Raw genomic sequence first — 26046 nt, 5'->3', positions numbered from 1 at the left:
AAAAATAATTTATAAATAAAGATTAGGGAATTAATTTTTTATAAACTTATTGTATGGTTTTATGACTTCTTGAAAGTAACTTTTATGCTACAAATTTGTAATAAGTCATATGAAAATGTCAAATTGACTTTGCCATTTAAAAATCTGAAAAATAATATATCGATTTTTGAAAAGAAATTGGAAATTTTAGGGAAAATAATTTTTTCCTTCGTTTAATTACAGAAGTGGCTTAAAACATTCATAAAATAATAACTAGTAAAATAGATATAAAATAAAAACAGTTTTGCGAAATATGACTTTCTCGTTCCCAATGGAGAACGGACTATGGCGTGCGTATTAGAGATGAAAAATATATCGTTATTTCAAAATGCAATAAATGCTAGAAGCATCTTAATTTCACATTTAATTTTCGCATCATTTTTCACATTTTCCTATTTTCACAATTAGCTTTCAGGAAGAACTCCACTGCCTAGCGCGTCCCCTGAATTTAAAAAAAAAAATCTTTTTGCTAAATTTTGCTGCTCAATATTTCCAAAGTTTCTAAAAATTGGCGTGTCGGCCCGTAAATTTAATTATTCCTTAAATTCTGACTGCTGGTGCAGTAATTGGCCCTGCTCCCACCTGAAAACAATTTCTAAATAAAGAAATTAGATTATAAGACATTGATCTAGATAGTTTAACTATTTCATTCTGATTCTTTTCTTGAGCTCCAAGTTTACACATCTGCTTCTGAAATTCGAGGTCAGAACTTGCAGCTTGCATTCTTGGCAGCACAAGTGTAACATAATATGTAAATATGACAACATTTTTGAATGGAAACCATACCACAGCAGTCTAAAAAGCATAAAATTTCAAGGCTATTTCATATAAAACAATATAATTATGCAATTATGCTGCAAATGGTAAAATGCATAATTAAGGATCAGAGATTGGCATTTATGAAAGATTAAATACTCATTCCCCAATATTGCATGAACAGAGATAAAATATGCATGTTTGTGAATGTCATCCAATGCAAATATGGAGTTCAAGAGCATAAATGCAATAATAATAACAATAATAATAAAATATTTGAGATTTATTCTTTCAAGAAGTGTTGTTTTAGAAACTTCTTCGTAAATAAGTATTTCGTGATACACACACATACCTGTACGTATATATATTCATTATGCCGCTCGTGATACTATGGAATAGAAAGACATGTGAATTTTTGTGTTTGAATAGTTCTACTCTAATACGTGAATAAATTTCCAACTCAATGAATTAAATGTCCGTAAATTATTGAGAAAGCAGTGCATATATGAGCTTAAATTTGTTCGTCAAAAAATGGGCAATAAAAATTTAGAGCATAATATTAAATACAAATTCCCTGTGAAAATTATGAAAAGCGCTAGCTAAGGTTATAAATATTGAAACAGCAGATGGGGAAAACGCCATGAAAACGTGAAAACGTTCATAAGTATTCAAAAACGGAAGAAAAAAGTGTTACGAGTGACCTGAGACTCAGTCAAAAAGAAGACAAGGGGGGGAGCATATTATGATACAGCAAGCGATTTAAAGAAGCCTATGACTGAAAAATTGAAGATTACTCGAGAAATACTTAAGCTAATTTTTGTGGAAGGTTTGATTGATAACGGTTTCTGAAAAGTTTATGCTTCATATGCACTGTCGCAGTGCATTTCAGAAAGACTTTATATTAAAGATTTCGAAAAATGAGTAGCGACACAACTGTTAAATTCGCTTTCAAGCAATCCAATCCAAGCTAAAAGTGGAAACTGTGTGTATAACTGTAACTATATGTAACTGATAATCACAAAAATTAACTTTAAAAATAAGAGGAAAATTCGTTTAAATTATTAAAGAACCACTTTTTAACTTTCTGAGATAACTCTTGAAATTCCTAATTGTGTTATAATTACAAAATAATAAAAGTTAAATACTAATTTATAAAAAAATATTAATAACAACAGTATTCTCTCCCGATTAAAAATCAGATTTAGAAATAAATTACATAAAGTTTACATCATAAATAACTAACCAGGAAGTAATCAGAACAGATACCTATATCAAAAGCTCTTAATGTGAAATAACCCAAAATATTTTCAAAAATTGTAAAAAGTAAATTAAACTCAATCGATTGACGATATTATACAGCTGAGGGGGAATTACAATTTGCTTCTTATAACCGGATTTTGTTATAACCAAATCTCAAAATGGGTAACAAAACTTAGGAGCTAAGAGTGAATTGCAACGAATTGCGTATTTTCCCACTTGAAAACTCTTTCCTGCTGCTCGCTTTGTATACTACATGCTCTCAACAAGATTTAGCATATCTACAGGCTAATTAAATATTACACTTTTACTATTTTTTTGACACTCACCTTACAGCAAATTAAGTTCTGCATCGCCTTAAATCTAACTGAATAAAATCAACAATTATTTTCACGTAAATTTCTTTCTCCTTGATTTTCTCGAAGCTAATAATCTTCAGTTGCTAATCTTATCCAATAAGAAGAATTTAAAGCATCTGTGATTAATGAAAAGAAAATATGAAACTGAAAAGGAGTATTTGGTGGAAACAACTTGATCGAATATTTGAACCCAGCAGAACAGAAACTCCTTGGGCAGAACAACTCGACAGAACTAGAAGGATATTCAACATTATTTCTTTGTCTCATTCTCTCATATATAAGTGTCACTTTCAGACATTTAGAGGTATTCTGAAAATTTTGCAATACGATTAAATGGTACAAGTTAAATTACTAAATACAAGGAGTATTCAAAGTAGTCACCTCTAATGTAAATGCATATTGTGGGTTAGTTCTCTGAGGATTAAATGTTTCAAGCCATTCATTTCTTGAAATCGATAAAAAATATGCCTTTAAAGAGTCACCAATATTATCTTTGGAATGAAAATGGCCACGTAAATGTTGATTTATATAAAAAATTGCCAAAAGTTACTTATAACAAGATCAAGAAAATAGGATGGCTATTCCTATTCGATAACTTTAACGCATTTTTATTCAAAAAATTAACTGTCAGTCTTACTGAATGATAAGATGCATTAGCATAGCGAATCAAGACTTCTCTAATTCTCAATTCTTAAAGAATTTCGGGGCGATTTCAACTGAACATGTCAGTTGTAACTATCTCCTGTCCCTGTACCTTCATGGCTTTGACTAGTCCTGACTAGTCCTGTACTGAAGAAAATGACATACATTACATTTTTCATGGCTCGCTGTCTTTTCATCATTGCTGATTCGGTCATCTTCAAAGATCCATACGAAAGTTTACCGACGTGCTGGAACGCCAAAAAATGGTATGTATGTTTTATTAGCAGTTATGATTTTAGGAATAAATGTCCACTATCATTAAAGTGTTCACCATCATCATCATAATGTCCTGTTAATTTATGGAAAACACAATAATTAATTTTTTCATATGCAGCTCTTCATGAATAATTTTATTTATATCTGCCGATCTAATGTCATTGTTCCATACTTTTTTACCATTTGACTAGTAGTTTAGTATCATACGATGATTATACTAATTAACATTTTTCATATGCCTTACATTTGTTCTAGGATTACAGCTGACAAATATCTTCCAGTGTGTTTCTCATTCAGGGCAGAATCCCGACCAGTATGAAACTCTAATTGTCTGTATACAATGGCACACGATGGAGCTTTATTTTCCTATGCTAACTGCAAGCATTAAAGGCGTTCTTCTTAATTTAGCCTCTCGTTAAAATTGCAGAGAAGCATACAGCGCTAATATTTTAGTGTCACATCCATTTTAATTTTTTTTTTCAAAATTTATTATTAATCGCATATTGTCTGTCTCTATCTCAAAAATTTTAAAGTTACCAACGTATATTCTATATCAGTGATGGCGAATCTTTTTGGAGCCGCGTGCCCCAAAACGTGTTTTTTTTGGGGGGGGGTAGGCATGCCACAAACCTCTTTGATTAAATCCCCATCGGAGAGCGGTTTACCATGCTTTGCCAGGCACAATGAGATTTGAAATTTGGCCGTTGTTAGATGGTTTGTCTTAGAAAGATAATTGCAAAAACCAACATTCTGGTAATTATAATTCCCATCAATAAACACCTTCCCGCTCAGCTTCATCAAATTCGGCAACAGTCTTGTGGTTGTGTGAAAGTGCCGTCTGATACTAGATGTGCGACACACAACACTTTCCCCGTACAGAATGTATAATGCTTTCCTATTGTGTTCAATAACTCCAAATGATTCTGTCCAGATCTCTTGAAATAATCGTCCACTCTCAGTGTTTAATTTTACCTTTTTTGCTAAGTATTGTAGTAGTTTTCAAAAACCAAAAAAATTAGCATTTGTCAGTTTGAGTCACTTGTGTGGGTTCAAGACCTGGAGTATAGAAAATCTATTTGACAATGAAAGTATTAAAACTCACCGGCAGTTTGAATAACCAGCGATAAATTTGAATTCGTTTAGCAAACATTAGCTGCTTCAACTTTGGTGTATTCTTTGCCATTTAACAAGTAATATGATTGGCCTAAACAATTGAAACGTCATAAATCAGGTCAATGAATGTGCATATCATTTCTATGGCGATATATAAAAATCTCATATCTAGGCTTAGGCCCTACGCCAGTGGCATTATGCAATAAGTAAGTAAAGTGAAACGTTCCAGAACAGACTAAAACACTTAATTAAATTACATAGCAATATTTTATTGTGATTATTGATAAAGAAGGTAATATTTTTGTCGTGTGCCAGCTGATGAGGCTCTGCGTGCCATAGATTCGACATCACTGTTCTGTATGAATTAATCAAGCTTCCTTTTATACATAAATAATTTTCTGGCAAAGACAAAACTCCTTTCAAACCTAAGGATTCGTAGATTTGTCCATCATGCAGGACAATTTTTCATTTTCTTAAATAAAAAATTATAGTTTTTTACCGACTTGAACACCACTTAAAATTTTAACACTTTAGAAACTACAATACCTTTATTTTTTACAAACAAAATTCGTTTACATCATAGTTTTTTATAGTAGGAGTCAACAGCACGCAGCTCCTGTTAATATAATTGCCATATCGTTTTCACTGTTACGTGAATTTTTCTTATTTATGGGTCATTCTATTATTAATGGTTTTTATTTAATTATTCCAGCACTTTTCTTCTTTTAACTAACGATAGACTATGTGTTGCGTACATAATTATTCAACATTTTTTATTAAATTAATTCATTGATGTTATTAGAAATATTATAATAGAAAAGTAGCTACAATTTAAAAAAAGGGACAGTCTAAAGTCAGATATTAATCTCATTTAGAATACTAGTCATATTATTCGCATATATGAAAGAACATTTAGTCTTATGAAGTTTATGTTAATTTACATGTAGGTAAAAGTAAAATATACGTTACATTCAAATAAAATTTACAATACATTTAGATTTAAAAAAATTCTGATTTTCATTTAAATATCTTTTTAATTATTCGCAGGTACTTTCGTAACTGTCTTCCTCCAAAAATGACAGAGAATTTAAGATATCTAAAACATGGAAATAAATTGACTAAAATGCTTTCCAAGCGCGAAAAGTATTAGTATGGAAGATAAAAAATTGAAAGATAATTTATTTAAATTTTCCATGAAGAATATATATATGTTTGGCAATTCATCCTGCTTTAATATGAAAAATGTACTTTTCAAATTATACTTATACTATATTTTCAAATTATAGTACTTTCTGTCGGCCTGTTTTTATTCTAATTTTTCAAACAACTGATTACGAAAAGTAATTTGGTTTGCAGTGTAGAATTAAGATGTATTCTTATTCGACATACTATGAAAATAGTTGCTGTAATACCTATATACTCTTTGTACTTATTTCTTTTATAAGTTACCAAGCACTCTGAAGCTGAAATTATGATTATTTCATTTAATAAATACGATATAATAATACAATAGTTTTTATGGATTTTATATTTTTATTAATAAATACCATAATTTTTATGGATGATATTAGCAAGTAACTCTAACTAATGTAAATAAATTAAATCACCATCTCTTTCGCTAATTCTTTTACATGGCTGATTAATTGCTAAGATTGTCTAGAACATGTCTCTAGACCGTGCAATTGCAATTAACCTCTTCTCATTAGAGCAGAACATTTAGAATAGCAAAAGCAGCTTGGATTAAATTAGCGGTTTTAAACATTATTCTAAGATTCAAGCACGGAAGCTCGTCATTCGTTCTACAGTACATCGTTCCCATACTAGGTCAAACGTTTACCCAAACTGATTTAAATGCATCACATTGCTGTAACTTAAAAACGGAAAATTACGGTATGTTTAACTTGAGACAAAACTTCGAACTTTAGAAATATTTAATGTAATTTTAACCAAAATTATATTCCACTTCTAGGTACTTTAAAAAATCAGAATTTGCATTCAAAAGTCGCTTGAACTTATCTGTATCAGCAAACTGAAATGAAGAACTAATTAACTCAAAACGGAGACTAACCTTCCTGATAAAGAGCAAGCAAGTGTATACAAATAATTTCATGTAATGAGATAATATACTAAAATGATTGTATAAATTGTTAATAAATTATTTGTTATCAAAATACAGTTAAATACATCTCTACTTAACAGCAAGACTTACAAAAAATTATATTGCAGTCAAAACAAAAAATATACACAATTAACATTTTACCTTTAGTCAAGATGAATCAGCTTCCGTCAAAAATCAGTGACTGTAAAATTATCCCCCGTATTTTGCTGAAAATATTCTATGCAAGTTTCGAAAAAGAACAAATCGATTGCAGAAACTTTCCAGTATCTCTGTCGATAAAACATATCATGACCTCTATCAATGCATCGTATCAATATACCCTGTATAACAAACGCTCCATGCCTCTAATTGGCAAGTGATGGCATGCAAACAGTGGAGCTTTTGAAAGAAAAGAGTTAAGTTGTAAGACGATTATCTACATCCTCTTCTTTCATTCAAATACACATTAATTATGCATCCATGCCGCCCACGAGATTAATTAGCATAATTCCTCATGGTTAAATATCCAGGCCACTTTAATGAAATGTCTCTGATTTTCCCACTTTGTTTGAAGACCGTTGTGTATTTCATTTCCCATAACGCCTAATCTTTTCTTTCTAATGCAGAACACGAGTTCCCGTGTTATACATTACATGTTTACAAATGCTACAACTTTGCAAAATGTTGAATTTTATGCCTAAAAACACTTTTATCTGACCAGTTGAATTAAACTTATGGTAACCTACTAGTCCTAATATTTTCAGTTGGTGATTATTTAGATAAATATATATAACATTATAAAAGTATGCTTCTAAATGATACGCAGACTCATTAAATTACACTTTTTTGTCAGAAAATATTTTTGAATTATTCATAAGAAAGCAAATAAAAGTAAACGAAAACTTCAACGTTGTGAAACTACCATAAAAATCGTTACAAATTTATTCCAAAAAATTTAATGAAATTTATCTGAATCTATGTTAAAATCTAACAAGTTATTGAGTTATAATATATGATACTAATCACTATTTTTAATTTTTTAACAAATCAATATTTTTAATTTTCTAACATAAATATGTAAGAGAATGAATGGACTTTTTTCGTTCAAAAATACATTTTGAAGCATATAACAAATTTTAATTTAGTATACCGGTAATATTGGAAACACAGCATAAATTCAAATATTTAGTGCACAGACATTTTGATTTTAGGAAAATTCTTACATTAAAAAGAGCACGTAAGCTTAAAAAGTTTTGTATATTTGATGTTATTAATCATTTAAAGATTACTTAATATTTACATACTAGTAATTTAATTACTAATCCATGATGTTTAATTACTAATTAATAACATAAATATCAAAGATGTTATGTAATATAAAATTAGGATATGTTATTTTTGCAAGGTAAGGGAGTAAATTATGATAATGAAAGGATAACGAGGGCAATATCTACTTTAAAATTACCGCATAAAACTAATTTTTATGGAGAAATAATAATTTTATATACAATTTATAAACATTTTCGTATGATATAAATATTAATGTATGTTGTTAAATAAATTAGTCTATTTTCAGTAATATTAATTGAATCTAGATTTTAAAAAAATTAATATTTTACATATGAATCATACTTTCTTTAAACATCATTCATATATATAATCGAAAATGCAGGAAATATGTGTGTGGCAATTGTTTTCGTAGTGAACGAAAAACTCTTAATCATATCCATTCAAAGGAAAATAGTATTTTAACAATGACATAATAGACTAAATCATCTTCAATCTGTTATTCTAATATTAAGAAAATAAGCAAAAAAAGGAAAAGCCATTTTCTCTTCTCTAATTTATATAACCGAAGTCAATTATGAATTTAAAAAAAAGTTCCTTACTATATAAGCAATTCATGAAGTAAAACAATAATAATAACTTTATTCAAGTTTTACAAGCAAGAAAAAGTTCTGAAGCTTACCATAACATACATATTTTAAGGATTATATTTTGCTGTGTCTTTTGTACTTTGTCGTAAAACAATTTACTTTGTTGTAAACAAATTATAACTTAACACCGTGCGAAACAAGTGATGTTTTAACTGAATATATAACTTACACTGAATAAAACAAGCGATACTGTAACATAGAATTAAATTACTTATTTGGTTTCCTTCAATACAAAATTTAAAATCACAATAATATGAAAAATGTTGTCACTTCTATACTTAATTTTCTTCTGTTTCTGCTCTTACAGAACATCCTAAACACTTCAGGGCGTCGAAAACAAATTCTAAACAATCAACGGATTTCGAAGCGCGGCATTTGAGTTTGAAGCAACTCCAATGGAATTCACTTCTAAAAATCTAAATGAACGTAAAATATCCATTCGCATCTTGTGGCTGATACGTAAACAGTACTAAAAATTTATAATTAAGCCAAACAAAGAGAGGAAGTAGCATTTCATATTCGCTTACCTTGTGGCGCAACTTGCTGATGCTGATGTAGTAATAGATCTCTGTAACCGACTGCTTGCTTTAGTTGCTACGAGCTGACTGGCCGAAAGCTAGTGGAAGTAGAATCCCACCTGCTATGCAGCAGTATTACCGGCACGTCTGTCACTTCCCTCCTTACCTATGCTCCCTCCCCCTCCCCAGCGACCTCATACCTCAGCGCTACCTTTATTTTTATTTATTTGTGTATTTTCTCTCTCTTTTTTTTTTTTTTTTTTTTTTTTTTCTTTCTTTGATTTATTCTTTTGCTCTTTTCTGTTTAAGAGAACTTTTCTAAAAAGCATTCCCTATCTATTCAGTTGGTGGTCATGTGACACTTTCGGCAGGATAAAAAGAATTTTTTTCATAAAATCATTTTATAACATATCTGTTATCGCATAACCTGCACAGAAGTTTCATATTCTAAGGATGTGTGAAAAGGAAACCTGAGCTCACATTTTTCCCTAAATCGGGTAACCATAATTCCAGAAATAATTTAAAATTTATTTTGATAAATTCTTGTTTTCTTGCACTGTATGACAGGGGGAAATATTAAAGATAAACAGAATATAAACATGAAATTCTAAATGGAATTTTTTTTTTTTCCTTTTTAAGTATTTATTCGATTCAGCAGTGCTAATTTTTTTTTTTTTTTAAAGTGAAATATGCAGCAAACTTTCTAATTTCATAACAAGCTTTCTTAAATATTTTAGATAAAATAATAATAAATTGACAGTCCTTTCTGACCCGAAGGCTGTTTGTCTGCAGATAGGATTTTGCGTTGTTTGTTTCCCTTTAAAAAGCGTTTTTCACTTTTCATTCGAGTCTGTTATCCTTTGGAAAAATGTAAGATCTTATATTTTCATATTTAATCTGTCTGCTATTAATTAACGAATCTATTTTAAAACGCCGCCAAGACGTGAAAGTGGTTAGTGACTCTATCTGCCGTAGCGAAGGGCCCTGGTTCGAATCCCCGAAAAAACATGGATGTAATTTTTCCGTCCCCTCATAGCAGACAATGGTGGCCCAGCTATTTAGATGCCTCCATAATTAAGTGATCATCGCATTCGGCCTTAGTGGTGACCAACGTCTATGGACGGATTGTGTCCGCTGTTGAAAAACTACTTAAAAGTAACAAATTCAGTTCTTAAGAACATTGTTTACTTTTTAATCTTATTGATTTTAATAAAAAGCATTTTATTAAAACGTGAACTATGAACTATGTTTTTTAGCTTTACATTATATAATTTTCACTTTAAATACAAAGAAGATATATAACATTCTGATGTTAGTTCAAATCCAAATTCACCTAAATATCCTATAAAATTTTTCACCATTCCCCCTGCACCATCTCTGTCGCCATAATGTCGACTCTAAACCATATTATACTTCTAGGCGATCGTTAAAATCTAAACCCTTACAGACTTTTCTTTAAATTTTCTTATGTCTTGATTTCTAATCGATCCTAAAACGGCATTAAACAGTTATCATGAATGGAAATATTTGCAATATTGTCTGTATTATTAATAAACTTCCCTGCGACTAATTCTTAATAAAACGTTTCCTGATATCTCTAAGTATTTTAGAAATGTTGTAAATGTAAGAGATAGTTACATTTAATTTTAACGGAGAAAATGTAAATGCTTCTGTATACATACAAAACCATTTAACAGGGAGAAAACCGAGGTCGGCGTTAAGGCATTAGCGATTACATTTTATACAAAATTATTTATGTGAAGAAAAATTCGAATGAAATAACGTTCTGCCTTGCTTCATAAATAATTAGCAGTTTTCAGTATTTATCATTTGCTTAAAGTATTAATGCTACTACTATATTAGAAAAAAAACATTAAAATTACGCTTAATTTGAAACACTTCCACAAAGCGTAAATATGTTGCATTTACATTTACTGATTACAGTTTGAAATAAACAAAGCAAATTAACTCTTATTATTGTGATAAGACAATCTGTCTAAAGCCATTGTTTACTCAGCAATTTTCTATGCATCAACTAGGAGAAAGCTTAATCTGAAAAAGTAGGAAAGCTTTCCGTATAAAAGAAAGATTGTGTAAATTACTACAAGATTACATTGGGACTGAAGCATATTTAATTAAATTTTTAAAAAACATATACGGTTATACAAATTAGATTGTCTCTTAACACGCACACATGAATGAGGTATTTCATTATACGAGGTAAATTTGTAAATGTAAAATTTTTTTCACCTTTTTATTTCATTAAAAGCACTGCCATGAATATTGTACTCAAAACACGGGAAAATCCAAGAAAGGTTTTTCATGCAGTTCATTTGATACTGAAGTATACCGAAGAATTGCTAACATTTGGTTCTGAGGCAAATGTAAATGGTTACAGCAAAGGAACAAGGTACTATTTTATAATATTATACTATTATTCGCCTTTTTACAGTCAAGAATTTAAGTGTCTTATTTATACAATAAATGACATACCACAAAAATAAAAGAAAATGTAAATATTTCTTTGTTTTCGCATAAAGTTTATTAAGTGGGTTTAAAAGTAATACACTACAATGTAAATAGGCGAAATCTTTTATACCCTTAGTTTTCAACAAATATGTCTGATTCCTGAGCAAGGTTCACTCCACGAATAAATTAGTACATAAAGCCTAAGAAACGTTAGCAATGCTGTCTTGTATTGAAATGTTTATCTGTCAGAGTATTTGTATTTATAATTACATGTAAGAGAAACACAAATATCTGTTACAAAATTCTCCGTATTTCTTAAGATAAAAATAATTTCATTTTATTACAGCAATCTAACAGTTATGAAAAAATAACAGTTTTTAGACTTAACAGCTTTAGAATTTGCATGCAATTTCCAGAATAAACACTTCAGAGATAAATTTCGAAATTTGTCGCCAATTGCGGTTATAGCTGAATATCCAGTCTCCTGATTCCTATTTTGAAGGTCGAAAGTCTAACGCTTTCCGCTCCACTGCATTAGAATAACGGTTTTCTTCTAATGGATCCCACGTTAACCTGTACAATCTTCTGCCTTTAAAACATAAAAGACAAATCTTCATTCTGCCTTTCATACAGTCGTTTGTTTTTTTCCTCAATGGTAGTGTTGAGCCTTAAGGGTGCATAGGATTTTAGATTTATTTACTACAATTAGAAGGCACTAATTTGAAATGTAAAACAGGGACAGTAGATAAGTAAATTGATTCACTTTATGTCGCTTTGATTTACTATTCAGTTAATTTCGGTAGATGTCTTTTCTTAGAGATTTATTGATCAAATATCTGATGACTGTAAATTGAGGCATATTTTTACTGTATAATACATTTTTATCTTAATTGATACTGATAATTTCTTAATGTTTTTGAAGTCAGATATTGAAAACTAAGTAGTTTTTCAAAACTCAGATATAGCTTTAGACATTTTTTAGTATTATATATCAATATTATAAAATGTACGCAATTTCTTTTTCTTCTTCAACGCATTTAAAACAAAAGAATTCACATCCGGATAAAATTTCGTAAAATTTTCGGCTTGCCTTTGAAACAATATTGATGTCCTTGTTTTGCTTTTCTAAAAATACATTATTTGCTTTGTTTATACTTTTTTTAAAACAAATTCACACAGTTAAGCGTTTATGAAGATTTTGAATTTTACACTCCTTTCTGCGAAACAGAATTTATGTTTCTAAAATTAACTTGTAAGATTTTAAGTTTATTAGATCATTATCTTATTATTTTTATAATTAATGTCACTTCTACTTTCGCCGGATCCCACTAGGATGAAAATTAATTAGCGTTTAAATAAGAACACAGTTATTATAGCTAAGGTCTGTGCGTTTGGTGGCGACGCTGACGTTCGTGCTGTTCCTCGCCCAGGTCTTAGAATTACTTAAATTCGATTTAGCCTTTTTTACTAGACATTTGCTCGAGTATTTAGAAGCCTGAATGCTTAGATTACGACTTTGCTTTGGGAATTCTAGATGTTTATACGGTATTTCTTCTGCCTTTTTGGCATGCTTTTGTGGCGTGGTGGTCTGCACGCCGGGCGCGTATTCCAGAGGTCCGCGGTTAGGTTCCCGGTGAAGGCGTTGCTAATTTTTCATCTTGCGTGCTTCCAAAATTACCTAATGTCTCACCACCTTAATTATTTAAAGTTTACTTTAATATTTTATGTTAGCTTAAATCTCGTAAGCAGCAGTGAATGATTTTTATAACGTACGTCATGTGGACTTCGTCAAATTTAAGTTACGACAGAAAGATTTATTTTAAAATTTCATCTGAGTGACAGTAGTTTCATTGAAAGGTCAAGACAGGTGATAAGTCGTCTGACGATAAACACAGAAACAAAATTTAGTTTGATAATTCTCAGGTTTGCGTTTAAATTTTCCAAACTGTTAAATATGACTTTCTCAACAGATTCTTGTCTTTGGCGGAATGCTGACTATTTCCCAAGACGTTTGTAATGTATCGTTCGGAATATAATACAACCTTACATATAAGAAGATTCTAAATATCTGAAAATGTTTACATGAAAAATATGGGCTTAAAAGAAACATAAAAATAGGCAAAAGATATATATATATATATAAGCTGGATATGTTATAGGCATCCTAGAAGAAATATAGAGTTCTTTCCCTGAAATGCGCCGTTTCGCATCAGAGTAGGATTTTCACCCAATAACATGTTGGAAAATTTTTTTAAGATTTAGAGCAGCTTGAAAAAAAACCATTTGAATAATTCATCAATTTAGCAGACTGAGCATTTGTCGTAAATCGTAATTCTTCGCAGCTTACTATTTGATTGTTTTTTAGGATATTTAAGAAATCTTAAATAACGCAATAATCTCTTACAAAGTGTCAATTTATTTACAATGATATCGTTCCCACTGAGCAAAGAAAAGCTATGCCGTCAAAGAAAACGTTGAAATGTTTTATATACTGCATAGTTTTTCAATACTACATAAATGCTACATAAATTTCAATACTACATAAGCATACATTTCAACACTACATAAAACTACATAAACATACATTTCAATACTACATAAAACTACATAAACATACATTCAATACTATATAAAACTACATAAACATACATTTCAATACTACATAAAACTACATAAACATACATTTCAATACTACATAAAACTACATAAACATACATTTCAATACTGAATACATTTTCAATACTACATAAAACGAAGCTTTTTTATGTCTCTTACAAGAAATAGGTATAAAAACATCTACGGTATATTGTAACCTACAAAATTATATTAACCCTCTGAGTGGACAATCCGTTATATACAGTCTGGAATAAATTTCATTACATCTGTTAAATAGCATATATACGTGCATATTGAAATATATTCAAAAATTAAGGAATATATTATAAGTAAGTACACAAATTCAGGTATAAAGCACCAGGGTAGTTCGTCATTAAAATCAAGAAAATACCTCTTTCTCATGGATTTTATTTTGATTATTTTGATTATTGACCTCTTTCTCATGGATTTTATTTTGAAATGTGGAAGGTTATTTTCTCCCTCCTTTCTCCATCCCTTCGTGGTGTAATGGTAGCACGTTCGGCGCGTATTCGAGAGGTCCAGATTCGAGTCCCGGCGAGGGCACATTTTCATGTCTCATGTATCAAAAATACCTAATTAATCTAGAAATTTCATAGTAAAAACTTTGTCCGGTTGAAGGATTAATAGAAATAACGCCAGACAAAACCTCATTTTATTAAAAATGTTTAAATTTATAATACAGTCTCAAAACGTGCTGAGTTACTGATGTGATTTCGTTTTCTTATAACTTTCTGTTTAGACTTTCTTTTTTTCTCTAACTTTCTGCTGATGCAAAAATACATCACATAAAACATACTAAATGCATATAATATATGTTAAAGGTAAATTTTTTGAGGAGTTAGATGTCATATTCAGATTTAGAATTGCGTGAGGTTTGTCATTTTTAGCCTCGCCTGCTTCAAGGGTCATCTGCATAACAGAAAAATCCAATACTATGTCTTAACGTAAAATTAAACTATTTTTGTCCTTAAAGTTTTTTTTTAGCGCGTTTTACTTAGGTGTTAGGTTGTTTATATTGTAAAAGGTATGCATGTGGCTTGAAAAGAGGATTCTGGAAAAGAGAAAATACCTTTTAAATAAAAAAAAAAGAGAAAGTGTTAATATGAAGTCGAATTTTAAGATCATATTCGAGTATTTCTCTTCTGATATATTATTACACCTATAGTCTCAAATAACTAATCATTCTTTTTGAGTAGTGAGAAAATTTTCGAATTCAAACAATTCTTCCATTGCTCTTTTTCATTGTGTTGGCTGCAGAAAGATGTCATTGTTCTCAGATCAAGTATCTGTCCATCTATTCCTTATCAATGTTTACTTTTCCTAGTGTACATATGGCTTATGGGCCCACCAGCGGCCCAGCGGTAACGTCGCTGAACACTGGTAGTTCGGTCTGAGGTTCGAATCCCGCGAACGGGCTAGCTGCATGGGTGTTTTCGTGGTTTTCCTCATGTGTAACGTGTATACGAGCCAGTTGCCCTTAAAAAGGCCTCCACGAAGGCATCCCTCCCTTAAGGCAGATAGCCCTCGAGTGCTTTGCCGTAATCTAATAAACCAAACTAACTATGGCTTATGCAAATTCTTCGCTGTCTTAAAATGGGGTGATGTGGTAACACTTAGACATTTTCTTACATTATTTATTAAATTCTAATAATGTCCAAATAATTATGCCTATTAACTGCAACTCTCACCTTTTTAATTAATTACGATATTTAAACGGAAAATATGATGAGAGTTTTCTAAGAAATTAAAATAATGTAAACTAATCAATAAGGTTTTCTCACATGCTTATGTTTAGCATATACAGTTGTTGAACACAGTCAATTTTATATTAATTTCTATTTCACTGAAAAATGAGTAGTAGTAATATCAGCAGGTGTAATATTTAGATAATGCCATGCTGATGTTAGAATGCTTATTTGTTCTGCTTTTCAGAAACGTTACGCAACCTCATGACTGTCCACTTGTCTTCACTGTACTGCATAAACACCCGAAACATTGCCTATTCATAAAGCATAAAAACATTCACTTAGTTTTCATGAAATCTAGTTCCATTTCACGGAACGTAAGAGCTTCCATTTATCTTGTAAATTGAAACAGTAAATTGCTTAATGGTGTGGAGTCTCATGTCTTAATATTTTATTATTTCTAAACAGTGTCAGGATTATGTTAATTTTATTAACAGTTAAATTTTGAGTTAAACTTCCTTTCCTATCACTTCTTAATTTCAACTTACGACTTCTGGCCAGAACGTAGTTTTATATCACGTTTGAGTGCTAATGAGGAAGAGCGATGTTTAACCGCGAAGTTCTACTGTCTTAGTTAGAGAGAGATACGAGATATTCTGGCTAGCACGCATCCGCCATTTTAGGCTACACTCTCTTAAGCTATTATTGCCCACCAGCGGCCGAGCGGTAAAGTCGCTGAACACTGGTAGTTCGGTCCGAGGTTCGAATCCCGCGAACGGGCTGGCTGCATGGGTGTTTTCGTTGTTTTCTCCATGTGTAACGTGTATACGAGCCAGTTTCCCTTAGAAAGTCCTCCACGAAGGCATCCCTCCCCTTAGGCAGATAGCCCTAGTGAGCTTTGCCATACCACAATACACCACACCACAGCTTAAGCTATTATTACGCTCGGCCGTACTTTAGGCCCTTGATAGCTTCGCAGTCAATTAGCGTTAAGGGGGCAACTCTGCTAGAATTTTGATAGCTTCAGCTATATCTTTTTAATTAAGATTAGTTTAATTTATTTCTTAGCCTCTTAAGTTAAAGCCCGAGTGTCGGCTTTATTGTACAACTCCAAGACGGAGTTTTGTTTAACTTTAGTTGGACTAATAAAGGGTTATTTCACCCTTCTCACTTGTGGTTTTCTACCTCACGAACTTAAGCGATTATTCCGTTACTTGTTCTTAAGATTTTTCACATTCATCTGTAACTTAGAAGTACACAGTGGAGAATCTTACAACAGCATCAAGTTATATTAAACTTTAGTATTTAATACTATAACTATATTCTTATTATTAGTATGAAGAATAAACGATTTTACTTCCTTGTACGAACTGAAGAAAGTATAGTAATCGCGAAAAATTGCGAATATCATATTTCAACGAAAACAGCCATTTTGACCGCTCTCGAACTCATTTCGAACGATGATTTTGCGTTACAGTTGTACGTATAGACCAGAATAAAGGACTCTTTCTTTTCAAACCGAATCATAAAATGGATTTAAAATTGTTTCAGAAAGGATTTTATTCGTGACGTCTTTACGTATGCGCGAACGTATATATCTCGCATAACTCAAAAATGAATAGCCTTCGAAAGTTGAAATTTTGTATATGGGACTTCTATAACATGTAGTTATGTAGCTCCCGTTTTCGTTGCAATCAGCCGCACCAAGCATATATACATACATACATCTTGCTACTCTGTTACCTGGCTGGGTGAGTTTTCTTACATCTCGGTAAATTGTGCATTTTTTGCTTAAAAGTGATTGAATTATGTTGTTCTTATGTTCTGTTTAATGCTTTTATGCCTTTAACTAATCTGCATACAATAGTTTTAGAATTGCTAACAATTTACAATTACTTGTTTTTGAGGAGAAACTCTTATTTTGATTGTAAAAATTGTTTTTAACTGTATTTGGTGTTTTTGAGTCTTCTTTAGTTTGCAATTTTTAATGAAGACTGAGTTTTTATGTGTTCACCTGTCTCACAGAAGGAAAAGCGGTTAGTGACTCTGAGTGCCGTACCAAAAGGCCTGGGTTCAATTGTAAATTGTCAATCCCATCATAGGAGGCAACGGTGGCCCCCTTTTAGGCGCTTCCATCATAAAATGACCACCGCTTCTGGTAATAGTAATGGCCAAAGACTAAATGGCTAATGCCCGCCATTAAAAAAAATGTATTTTTGCTTGCCGCAAGTGCGAACTGTATTGATCTAATTATAAATATATCTCTAATGAAATTCGATGAAATAAGCTTAAATAAAGTGCAGCTAAAAATATTTTAGCTGCACTTTATTTAATATTATAGCTTAATAAGCCGTACAAGGAAGCTATGTGGTGTCCACATCAGGCACATTATATTACGCGCCGTGTTTCACATTTGATACGTCAGCAGGCAGTCTGACCACGATTATTGTAATTAATACGACATTATAAGATATTTCTTCCACCTACTTGGTGTGCCTTTGTGATGTAGTGGTTCTGCACGCTGGGCCTGTATTCCAGAGGTCCGTGTTTCGATTCCAGGCGAAGGCGATTGCTAATTTTTCATCTCTCCGACTTCCAAAAATCCTAATATCTCTACAACATTTTAGTTTTATTCTGGAAGTTAGCTACCTAATATTTTTAATGCATCCCTTTTTATGTGTTTTAATTATAATTTTGCAAACAAATATGAATGTTTAGGGGGGGAATGTTCATTACTTTGTTGAAATGGTTTTTATTTTTGATAATGTACACATGCAAAAGGAAATAAACGTATGCACATAGCATACATATATTTATATATAATATATCCCAAATTGAATCGAAATTCTGGAGCTCGGAATTTTCGCAGTTATTGCATTTTATTGTTATAATAAGTAACAAACTTATTATTCAGTATCTGGATCTATTTTCTTAACACGCATTCGCTTCCTAAACTGATAACAAATTATCACGAATGAGATAAAATAACTCCTTTATTTTTTATAAGTTATTTATTTTTATACCACTGATATAAAGTACCTCCACTGATATTATTTATCTACGTGCTTACAATAGATATTTAAAGACAAAATCGAGATTACCCTAAGCCCTAAATTCAAAGTGGTATAAAAAAACTAAAGAAATTAGCTTTTATACTTGATTCACTAACATAGTTAAGACATATCCATTCTTCCAAAAGTATTTTTCAAAATTACCCAGTTACTAATACTGTTGAATTTTAATTTATAGGTTATAATCATAAATTTGAATATTTGAATTACCCAGCACTGCATTCAAATATTCATCTTCATGTTAATACTTATGCTTCCCTTCAGTTATTTCTTTTGATTACACATTTAAAACTAATGCTAATATTAGAGATCTAGGAAGTATGTATGGCTTATCTGTTCTAAAAAACTATGTATGAGACTAAATGAAGAATGATGTGCAAAGAGAACATTATTAATATTTGATACATTTTGATTAGAATGTTTTAGTTGGACCAGAGAGTTAAGTTCGTCGACTGTGGGAATGATAATTAAAAAAAAAAAATAGCATAACAGATTGAAATTTATCTTGGGTAAAAGAAGCTGAATTTATGTTGCTTTATTTTATTTAGAAATTCTACAGAAAACGTGTCGCATAACGGAAACGAAAAATGTAGCCCTATAGCTATTGTGGTGGCTTAATAGTGGTGGCTTTGACTCCTGATGATACCACTTACATGAGTGACTGATGAGGTTTTGTAACAAGATTTATGAGCGTTTACAGCTTGCTAAACACATGTAAATAGTTTTACATGAAATGTAATAAATGATTTAAAACCAACTTACATAGAAATAAATATTATATAAAAGTAAAAAAATAAAAGCCTCCGAACTAGAATCATATTTTGGATAACTGTGCCTCATATGCTTTGATAATTTAAAATCTTAAAAATTTATAGGTTTCTGGAGCTAAAACTTAGCATTTATCTAGAAAGTGGCGTTCCCATTTCCGTAAATATATATCATTACCAACAACTGACTGTTAAAATTCCAAAATCTAAAATCAAATTATTATAAAGACAAGGTTGTGTTATAACGTGGATTATAACGTATTAACATGACGGTGAAAATTACAAAATAATATCTCATTGTAGAACGATGCTTAATTTCCTATTTCATTTACCTTTTTTTTTTTTTTTTTTTTTTTTTTCAGAATAGTAATGCTAATTAAAAATATAAACTCACTAAAACAGATATCATATAAAATAAAAATTTTAAGAGTCTTCAAAGCTAACAATTATCAAAACACTTTAAAATGAAGTATATATTTACTTATTAAAAGAATAACTAAAATTTCAAAAAACACTCACGTATACACTTACCTAAGTCACAACTAAACGAAACGGAGTTTTGCTCATAGGTATAGAGAAATGCTGACGTTTGACAAATGGTTTGGCCAACACCCAAAAATGGAAGCAGTTACAAACACGTTTTGAATTTTATACCAACTCATTATGGGGGATGTTAAAATTTAACAATATTGAACAATTTTTGCACTAACATATATTGTTACTAAAACTAATAATATTTCTCTGTATCCTAAGCTAAATACGTTCCGAAACTTACCCGCGGATACCTAAAACCGTAAATAATACGCAAAATGAAATAATGTGATACTCATGGGCCACATAAAATGGGATGCTGATGAAATCTATATATCTACGGTCAAGTGTAATTGATGAATTACTCACAATAAAACATTATCGAAATTAAATAAGGTAGTACTGTGGCCCAACTTAGATAATGGTTAGCGAAGCTGACTGCCGTACCGAAGGTCCCGTGTTCGAATCCCGGAGATGGCATGGATGTTTATAAATGTATAGTGTCTGTGCGGCGTAAGGACATCTAAAATAATCTTCCAGCCTAAATTACTCTCGAGAGATTGGTGGTAGGGTAAGAGAAGTGGAGATTTTCGGACTTGGGGTCCTCTCCATCAAAATTAGGGAGCGGAACAGAGTAAAATCGGGCTGTGACCTGTCTGATGCTCAAGGCGTTTGCCAACGACAGGAGCAATCTTGCACTCCTTGACACGAAGAACTTATTGGGCTTGTTCTTATGTTACTATCAGACAAGTGAGATAAGTCACAATAACAGCAAAAACATAGTAATTAACCAAAGTTAAGAAAAATATTTGACACCCTTCAAACTCATGAGAGTAAAGGATTCTAATGTTTTTAGTCTAATCTTCAAAAGACGTCAAAATAATGAAAAAATAAAATACGTAAAAATACATAAAATAAAAAAAAAATATTTTATTTGATTACGGCAAAGCAAGCGAGGATTATCTGCCTTCGTTACTGTCTCGTACCCCACGTTACATGTAGAGAAAGCCATGAAAATGCTATGCAGCCAACCTATTTGCCTTGAATCGATCCCAACTTTGCCTGATGAGCCTACAGCAACATTCCTTTCAATTGTTCAAGTGAGGACGGGTTTTTTTTTTTTTTTTTTTGTTTTTTTTGTTTTGATTTTAGTCATCAGTGGGTAATTATTTCTATCTAAATAGAGAAATAATACATTTGTATGATTTATTTCTGATTTGTATTTTTGTTCAAAAATCGGGAATCTGAAATTCTTCTTTAGCTTAATACCATCTTAAGTGAACAAGTAAATATTGTTTCTTAACACCCTCCAAACAAAACAAAACAAAAAAAAAAATGGCCCATAGGGGGATCGAACCCACGACCTTCGCGTTATTAGCACGACGCTCTAACCAACTGAGCTAATGGGCCGCCTTCTGTGGTTGCCTTATCTCAGTACTGTTGCCTTATCAAGTAGCAACAAAATCAACCTTTTTTTTCCCTTCTCATTTGGTTTTGGCAATCATATTCAAATGATGAAGGAACTCTACAAATAGTACTAACACAAAATTAAAAAACCTGTTTCAACTTAGAAATCTTTCTTCGCATTTGAAAATCTACATTGTAAAATGCTGAAAACATGTTACAGTAGCATTTTTACGCTACGAGTGTACAAACCAGTTTTAAATTACTCTACTTAGAATTTTTACTTTATGAAAACCTGTACAGAGGTGCATAATATAAATCAGTGAATATAAATATCAATAATTATCCTTCCTCCCCCCTGTCGATTATCTTTGATACTACACAGCCATTTGAAGAAAAGTATGTGTTTCTTCAAAATTTTTCTATCGAAATCATATTCGCAGTTTTCACTTTTTTGACTCCTGGAAAAAACGTAGTTCGGTAGAACTGAATTAAATGAGTTCACAGCTTCTATTAAATTTTAGTCTTAAAGTTAACTATATTAACTTAATTAAAGTCATAAAATAACTATATTTACGTATAAGGGTGTAATAATGGAGTAATAAAGTTTTTCTGAATATGAAATCTCTGATAACGTGACAATGATTAGGATCTTAGAAGCAAGAATGTAGGCAAATTTCGCTGAAAAGTGTGGCAACGGAAACAAAGAAAAATGACTCAAATACTGTCTGACCATGGATGACCACAATTTCAATTATTTGCTCCCATGCAGATAACAGCTTGTGTTGATACAGCAAGGGATGGGTTAAAAAAAGTGTGCTTTTGAGAAGTGACTAGCAATTCAATATATAAGTTTCCATAACGACCCCTGTTAGCCTTCTACTTATTTTCTTATTGCGCTCCGAGTCATGATGACCGTAGGAAACTTTATGATCACAACAGCTTGAGGGGGAAAAACTGGAATTTTAGATGAGCTTGAGTAGCTGGTTTTCACGTCCATTTTATGGCCCTTTCTCACTTGCTAGGCATTTTGAAATTTTTAAACCGCTTTTTTCTTGATATTTATTTTTCTTAAGCCTCTGCAAAATACAGATACTTTTTTTTTTATCTAATGGCGGATACTTGCCTATTCAGCATTGATCACTTCTAAGGTCAGAAGTGGTGATCTTTTTACTGTGAAGGCACTTAATAAGCGGCCACCGTTGCCTCTTATTGAAGGGCCGCACAATTACAACTATGCCTTCTCTGGGATTCGAAACCGGGCTCTTTGGTATCGAGTAAGTTACCCTAACCACTATCCCGCCTAGGCAGCAGCTGTAGATACTAAATATCAGATGACAGATGATCACGAATTTATGATGTAGATAATAATGAGGTGGTAGATACGTGAGACGCGACTAACTGAAGAGTTTATGATGCTTCATATATATATATATATATAAGAACTGATGGAGTTTAATAGCTTTTATTAAACTAAACCTTCTATCAAAAGCTTTATTTAATGTACTAAATGTTATACCCATGTACATTTATTTAGAATTTACACCATGAATTCTCTGCTCCCAAAATGCTGCTTGAGACACTATAATTTTCGACAGATAGCTATAAGCTCTATAACTGATGATTCAACGTATAAAGCTAAAATCCTTCATTGTAGAACATGTACTTGCGTTTTCCCCAAATAAATTACTGAAGAATAAAGACCAAGTAGTAAATTAATATATTTTTGATGGATAGAAGAATATTATACATAGCTCCGTTTACTTTATTCTTTTTCACCGTTTGGAAAGCGTTCATAGGTAAACCTTGAAAAAGGCCTTTTCCCATAAGCTAAAGAAATTTCTCCTTTCAATGTCTAGTCGACCATCAGCTCTATATTTCCCTTTCTTCAACTTCATTTGTGTTCATTCATCTCAAAGAGGCTGCTATTTAGAAACATTTATGTGCAAACGTTAAATGAGAATGGTTATCCTCCCAGTCAAAAATAATTTAGTAATTTATTGTTTTGGAAGACATTTGATTGACATACCAAATACTTCCCAACACTACTCTTCCTACATACACTTATAAAGAGATACATAAATAGATATACATACTACTTTTTCACAGTTAAATAAGAGTAAACGCTGGTATTTAACATTAAAAACAAAACAAAAAAAATCAAAATTATGTTAATGTCAGAAGCACTCGTTTGTTACAAAAATATGATTTAAAGTTTACACACCCTATTCACCTTTTTCGAAATCTGTTGGTGACTGTTTTCTAAAAGTTCATAATTCGATTGAAAGGAAAATGGTGACACTATCACTTCACCCAGGTTAGGGTGTGGTTGACTTTACTTTGGTTCAAGTTTTATTGAACTTGCTTTGAGTAATTATTAAGTTTTTTGACGGAAATCAAATCTAGACATCAGATGAGGAAGTTAATACAGTATATTTTGTTATGCAATCAAATCAAATAGCAGGAAAAACCAGACATAAGTTTAACTGGTTTTCTATTTTGTAGATTTCATAAATTAAATTATAAGGTAATTTTAAATATTCACACTCTTATTTTTAAATATGCCTGCTGGAATCATTATATGGCTTCCTCTTTTTTCTTTCATTATTACTAAAGTCTTTAATAGTCCTACCAACCTTTTCAGGAAACGTATAGAGAAATGAATCTAAAAGGATCCGTTAATTTATTTGGATAATAAAATAAATATACAGTGTCTCGTTAAAAGTCCTCACTCGGTCCTTATTTTCATAACCATTAATTATAGACATATACTAACAAATACAAAAAATATTTTAAAACAAATTCTACAATTTACAATAACTTTAAAATTTATTTACTGTAAAAATTACAAAGTTTAACAATTTTTATACAGTTCCTTGTTCATATACCTATATTTAGGAAAATTTTATATTCCCTAAAAATGCGTAGTTTTTTGAAAATTAGCTCTCAAAATTTTAGCTCCTCAATGTTAATTTGGTATATATTTATTAATGTCTCTTTTTTCACTAAACTTACTTGATTTCTTCTTCTAGAATTCAAAATTTAGGCATAATCCAAATACAATTCGCACATTTTCTATTATTTATTTTTAAAATTTGTATTTTTAAATATTTTTTATAAATTTTTCGAAAAACATTTTGAATTATAACCTACAAAATGTTTACCATCATCTTAAAGAAGATATATTTCTAAGCATACCTGCAAAAAATTATAGTTTTTTATTGAAAATTTCCTAAGATATACGCGAATTTATATATTGGCGTGTTTTGAAATTTGGCATGTTTGTTATAAGCGATAATAATGAAAAATGTGATTTACGCACTTTGTTAAAATTATTTGAAAGTATGGACGATGACCATCTTTCCACTCGTGTACAAAGAAAAAAAAAGAAAAGAAACTAGGTTGTTATAAATTAAGAATTTCGCCAAGTGAATTATTCTTGGCGCAAACTGAAAAAATTCGCCAAGGTAAAGTTTTAAATTTCCTCATAAATTTCTTACCAAAAATTACAAAATTTAATATCTAGGCATAATATGAGTCGTAGAATCCAAACATGAAAAACATTGGCATGTTATCAGAAAAAGTCCGATTTTGTGTCAAGATACCTATGTTAGAAGAATTGCTATATATAATTCTAATATATATACGAAGTCGCGCTTTCGAGACATGAAAAATGCAATTTGAAGTTCGTCAATTGGCCCAGTAGAACGGGTGATATAGAACTGTCCAAGTTTTTGTTTGCGCAATGTACGTAACTAAAAATAAAATACCAGTTTCATAACTTATCAAGTAATAAAATATAAAAAAATTAAGAATTTTAATTGATAAAAGCATTAAAAGGTGATCTAGATCAGTGAAGTTATTCTCGAATATGTCTGCCAATTTTCATTAGAAAAAAATTACTTATTAAAGGAAATGAATTTTTTAGTTTTAACACATAGTTAATTCAAATTATGGTTTGAACAAACTAAAAATGAAAAATATTTCTAGTTCAATGAATATTTTGTACAACTTTTAGGATAAGATCTTAAAAAATATCCATATGAAAAGCATTAACATATTTTTAGCGATAAAAACTTATAAATTATTTGCGTGAAAAGGCTTCTGGCACCGGCAAATATAACATAATTTTAAATTAAAGAACGTTTCTTACTAGCAAATCACAAAAGAATATCACTTAATGATATTAAAGAGGAAAAATCTTCGAATTTAAATAAATAAATAAAAATAATCTCAAACTTGAATGAGATAATTTGGTCATTTTTCGCCATACAAAGAAGTAACTTGTTTTGTTTTACATATTCATGTAAGGATAAAGTTTTCCTAAATACCACCTTTTGCAAAAATAAAGAACCAAAATTAAAAATAATCTGATCATATCGAAATATTATATACAGATTCCTTCATACCAACTACAGGCAAATAAATTTTCAAGGCCAGTGAGTATTAACTTCTGTTATAGCATGCGTTTCTACTGCGCGACTAGC

The 26046-nt window shown here is 30.9% G+C and overlaps 1 protein-coding gene and 1 non-coding gene across 3 annotated transcripts in view; both read right to left on the bottom strand.

Moving 5' to 3' along the window:
- LOC118190329 (uncharacterized) overlaps positions 1 to 26046 on the bottom strand; it is a 315144-nt gene that overhangs the window by 178278 nt on the left and 110820 nt on the right. Inside the window, exon 1 of one of the 2 annotated variants that reach the window (XM_035361033.2) lies at positions 9005 to 9163. The exons of the other annotated variant lie outside the window; for it this stretch is intronic. The gene's annotated coding sequence lies outside the window, so the exon portion shown is untranslated. Of the gene's footprint in view, positions 1 to 9004; positions 9164 to 26046 lie in introns of those variants that run through there. 2 annotated transcript variants of the gene reach the window in all.
- TRNAI-AAU (transfer RNA isoleucine (anticodon AAU)) lies at positions 21492 to 21565 on the bottom strand. Its single transcript has one exon. It is a non-coding gene; the product is annotated as a tRNA-Ile (tRNA).

Source organism: Stegodyphus dumicola, chromosome 6 (assembly GCF_044657685.1).
Source record: "Stegodyphus dumicola isolate Sdum_Otavi_A_Nest chromosome 6, ASM4465768v1".
In the NCBI taxonomy this organism is placed as follows: Eukaryota; Metazoa; Arthropoda; class Arachnida; order Araneae; family Eresidae; genus Stegodyphus; species Stegodyphus dumicola.
The sequence above is the reverse complement of the archived record's forward strand: the minus strand, read 5'-3'. Positions and strand labels throughout refer to the sequence as shown.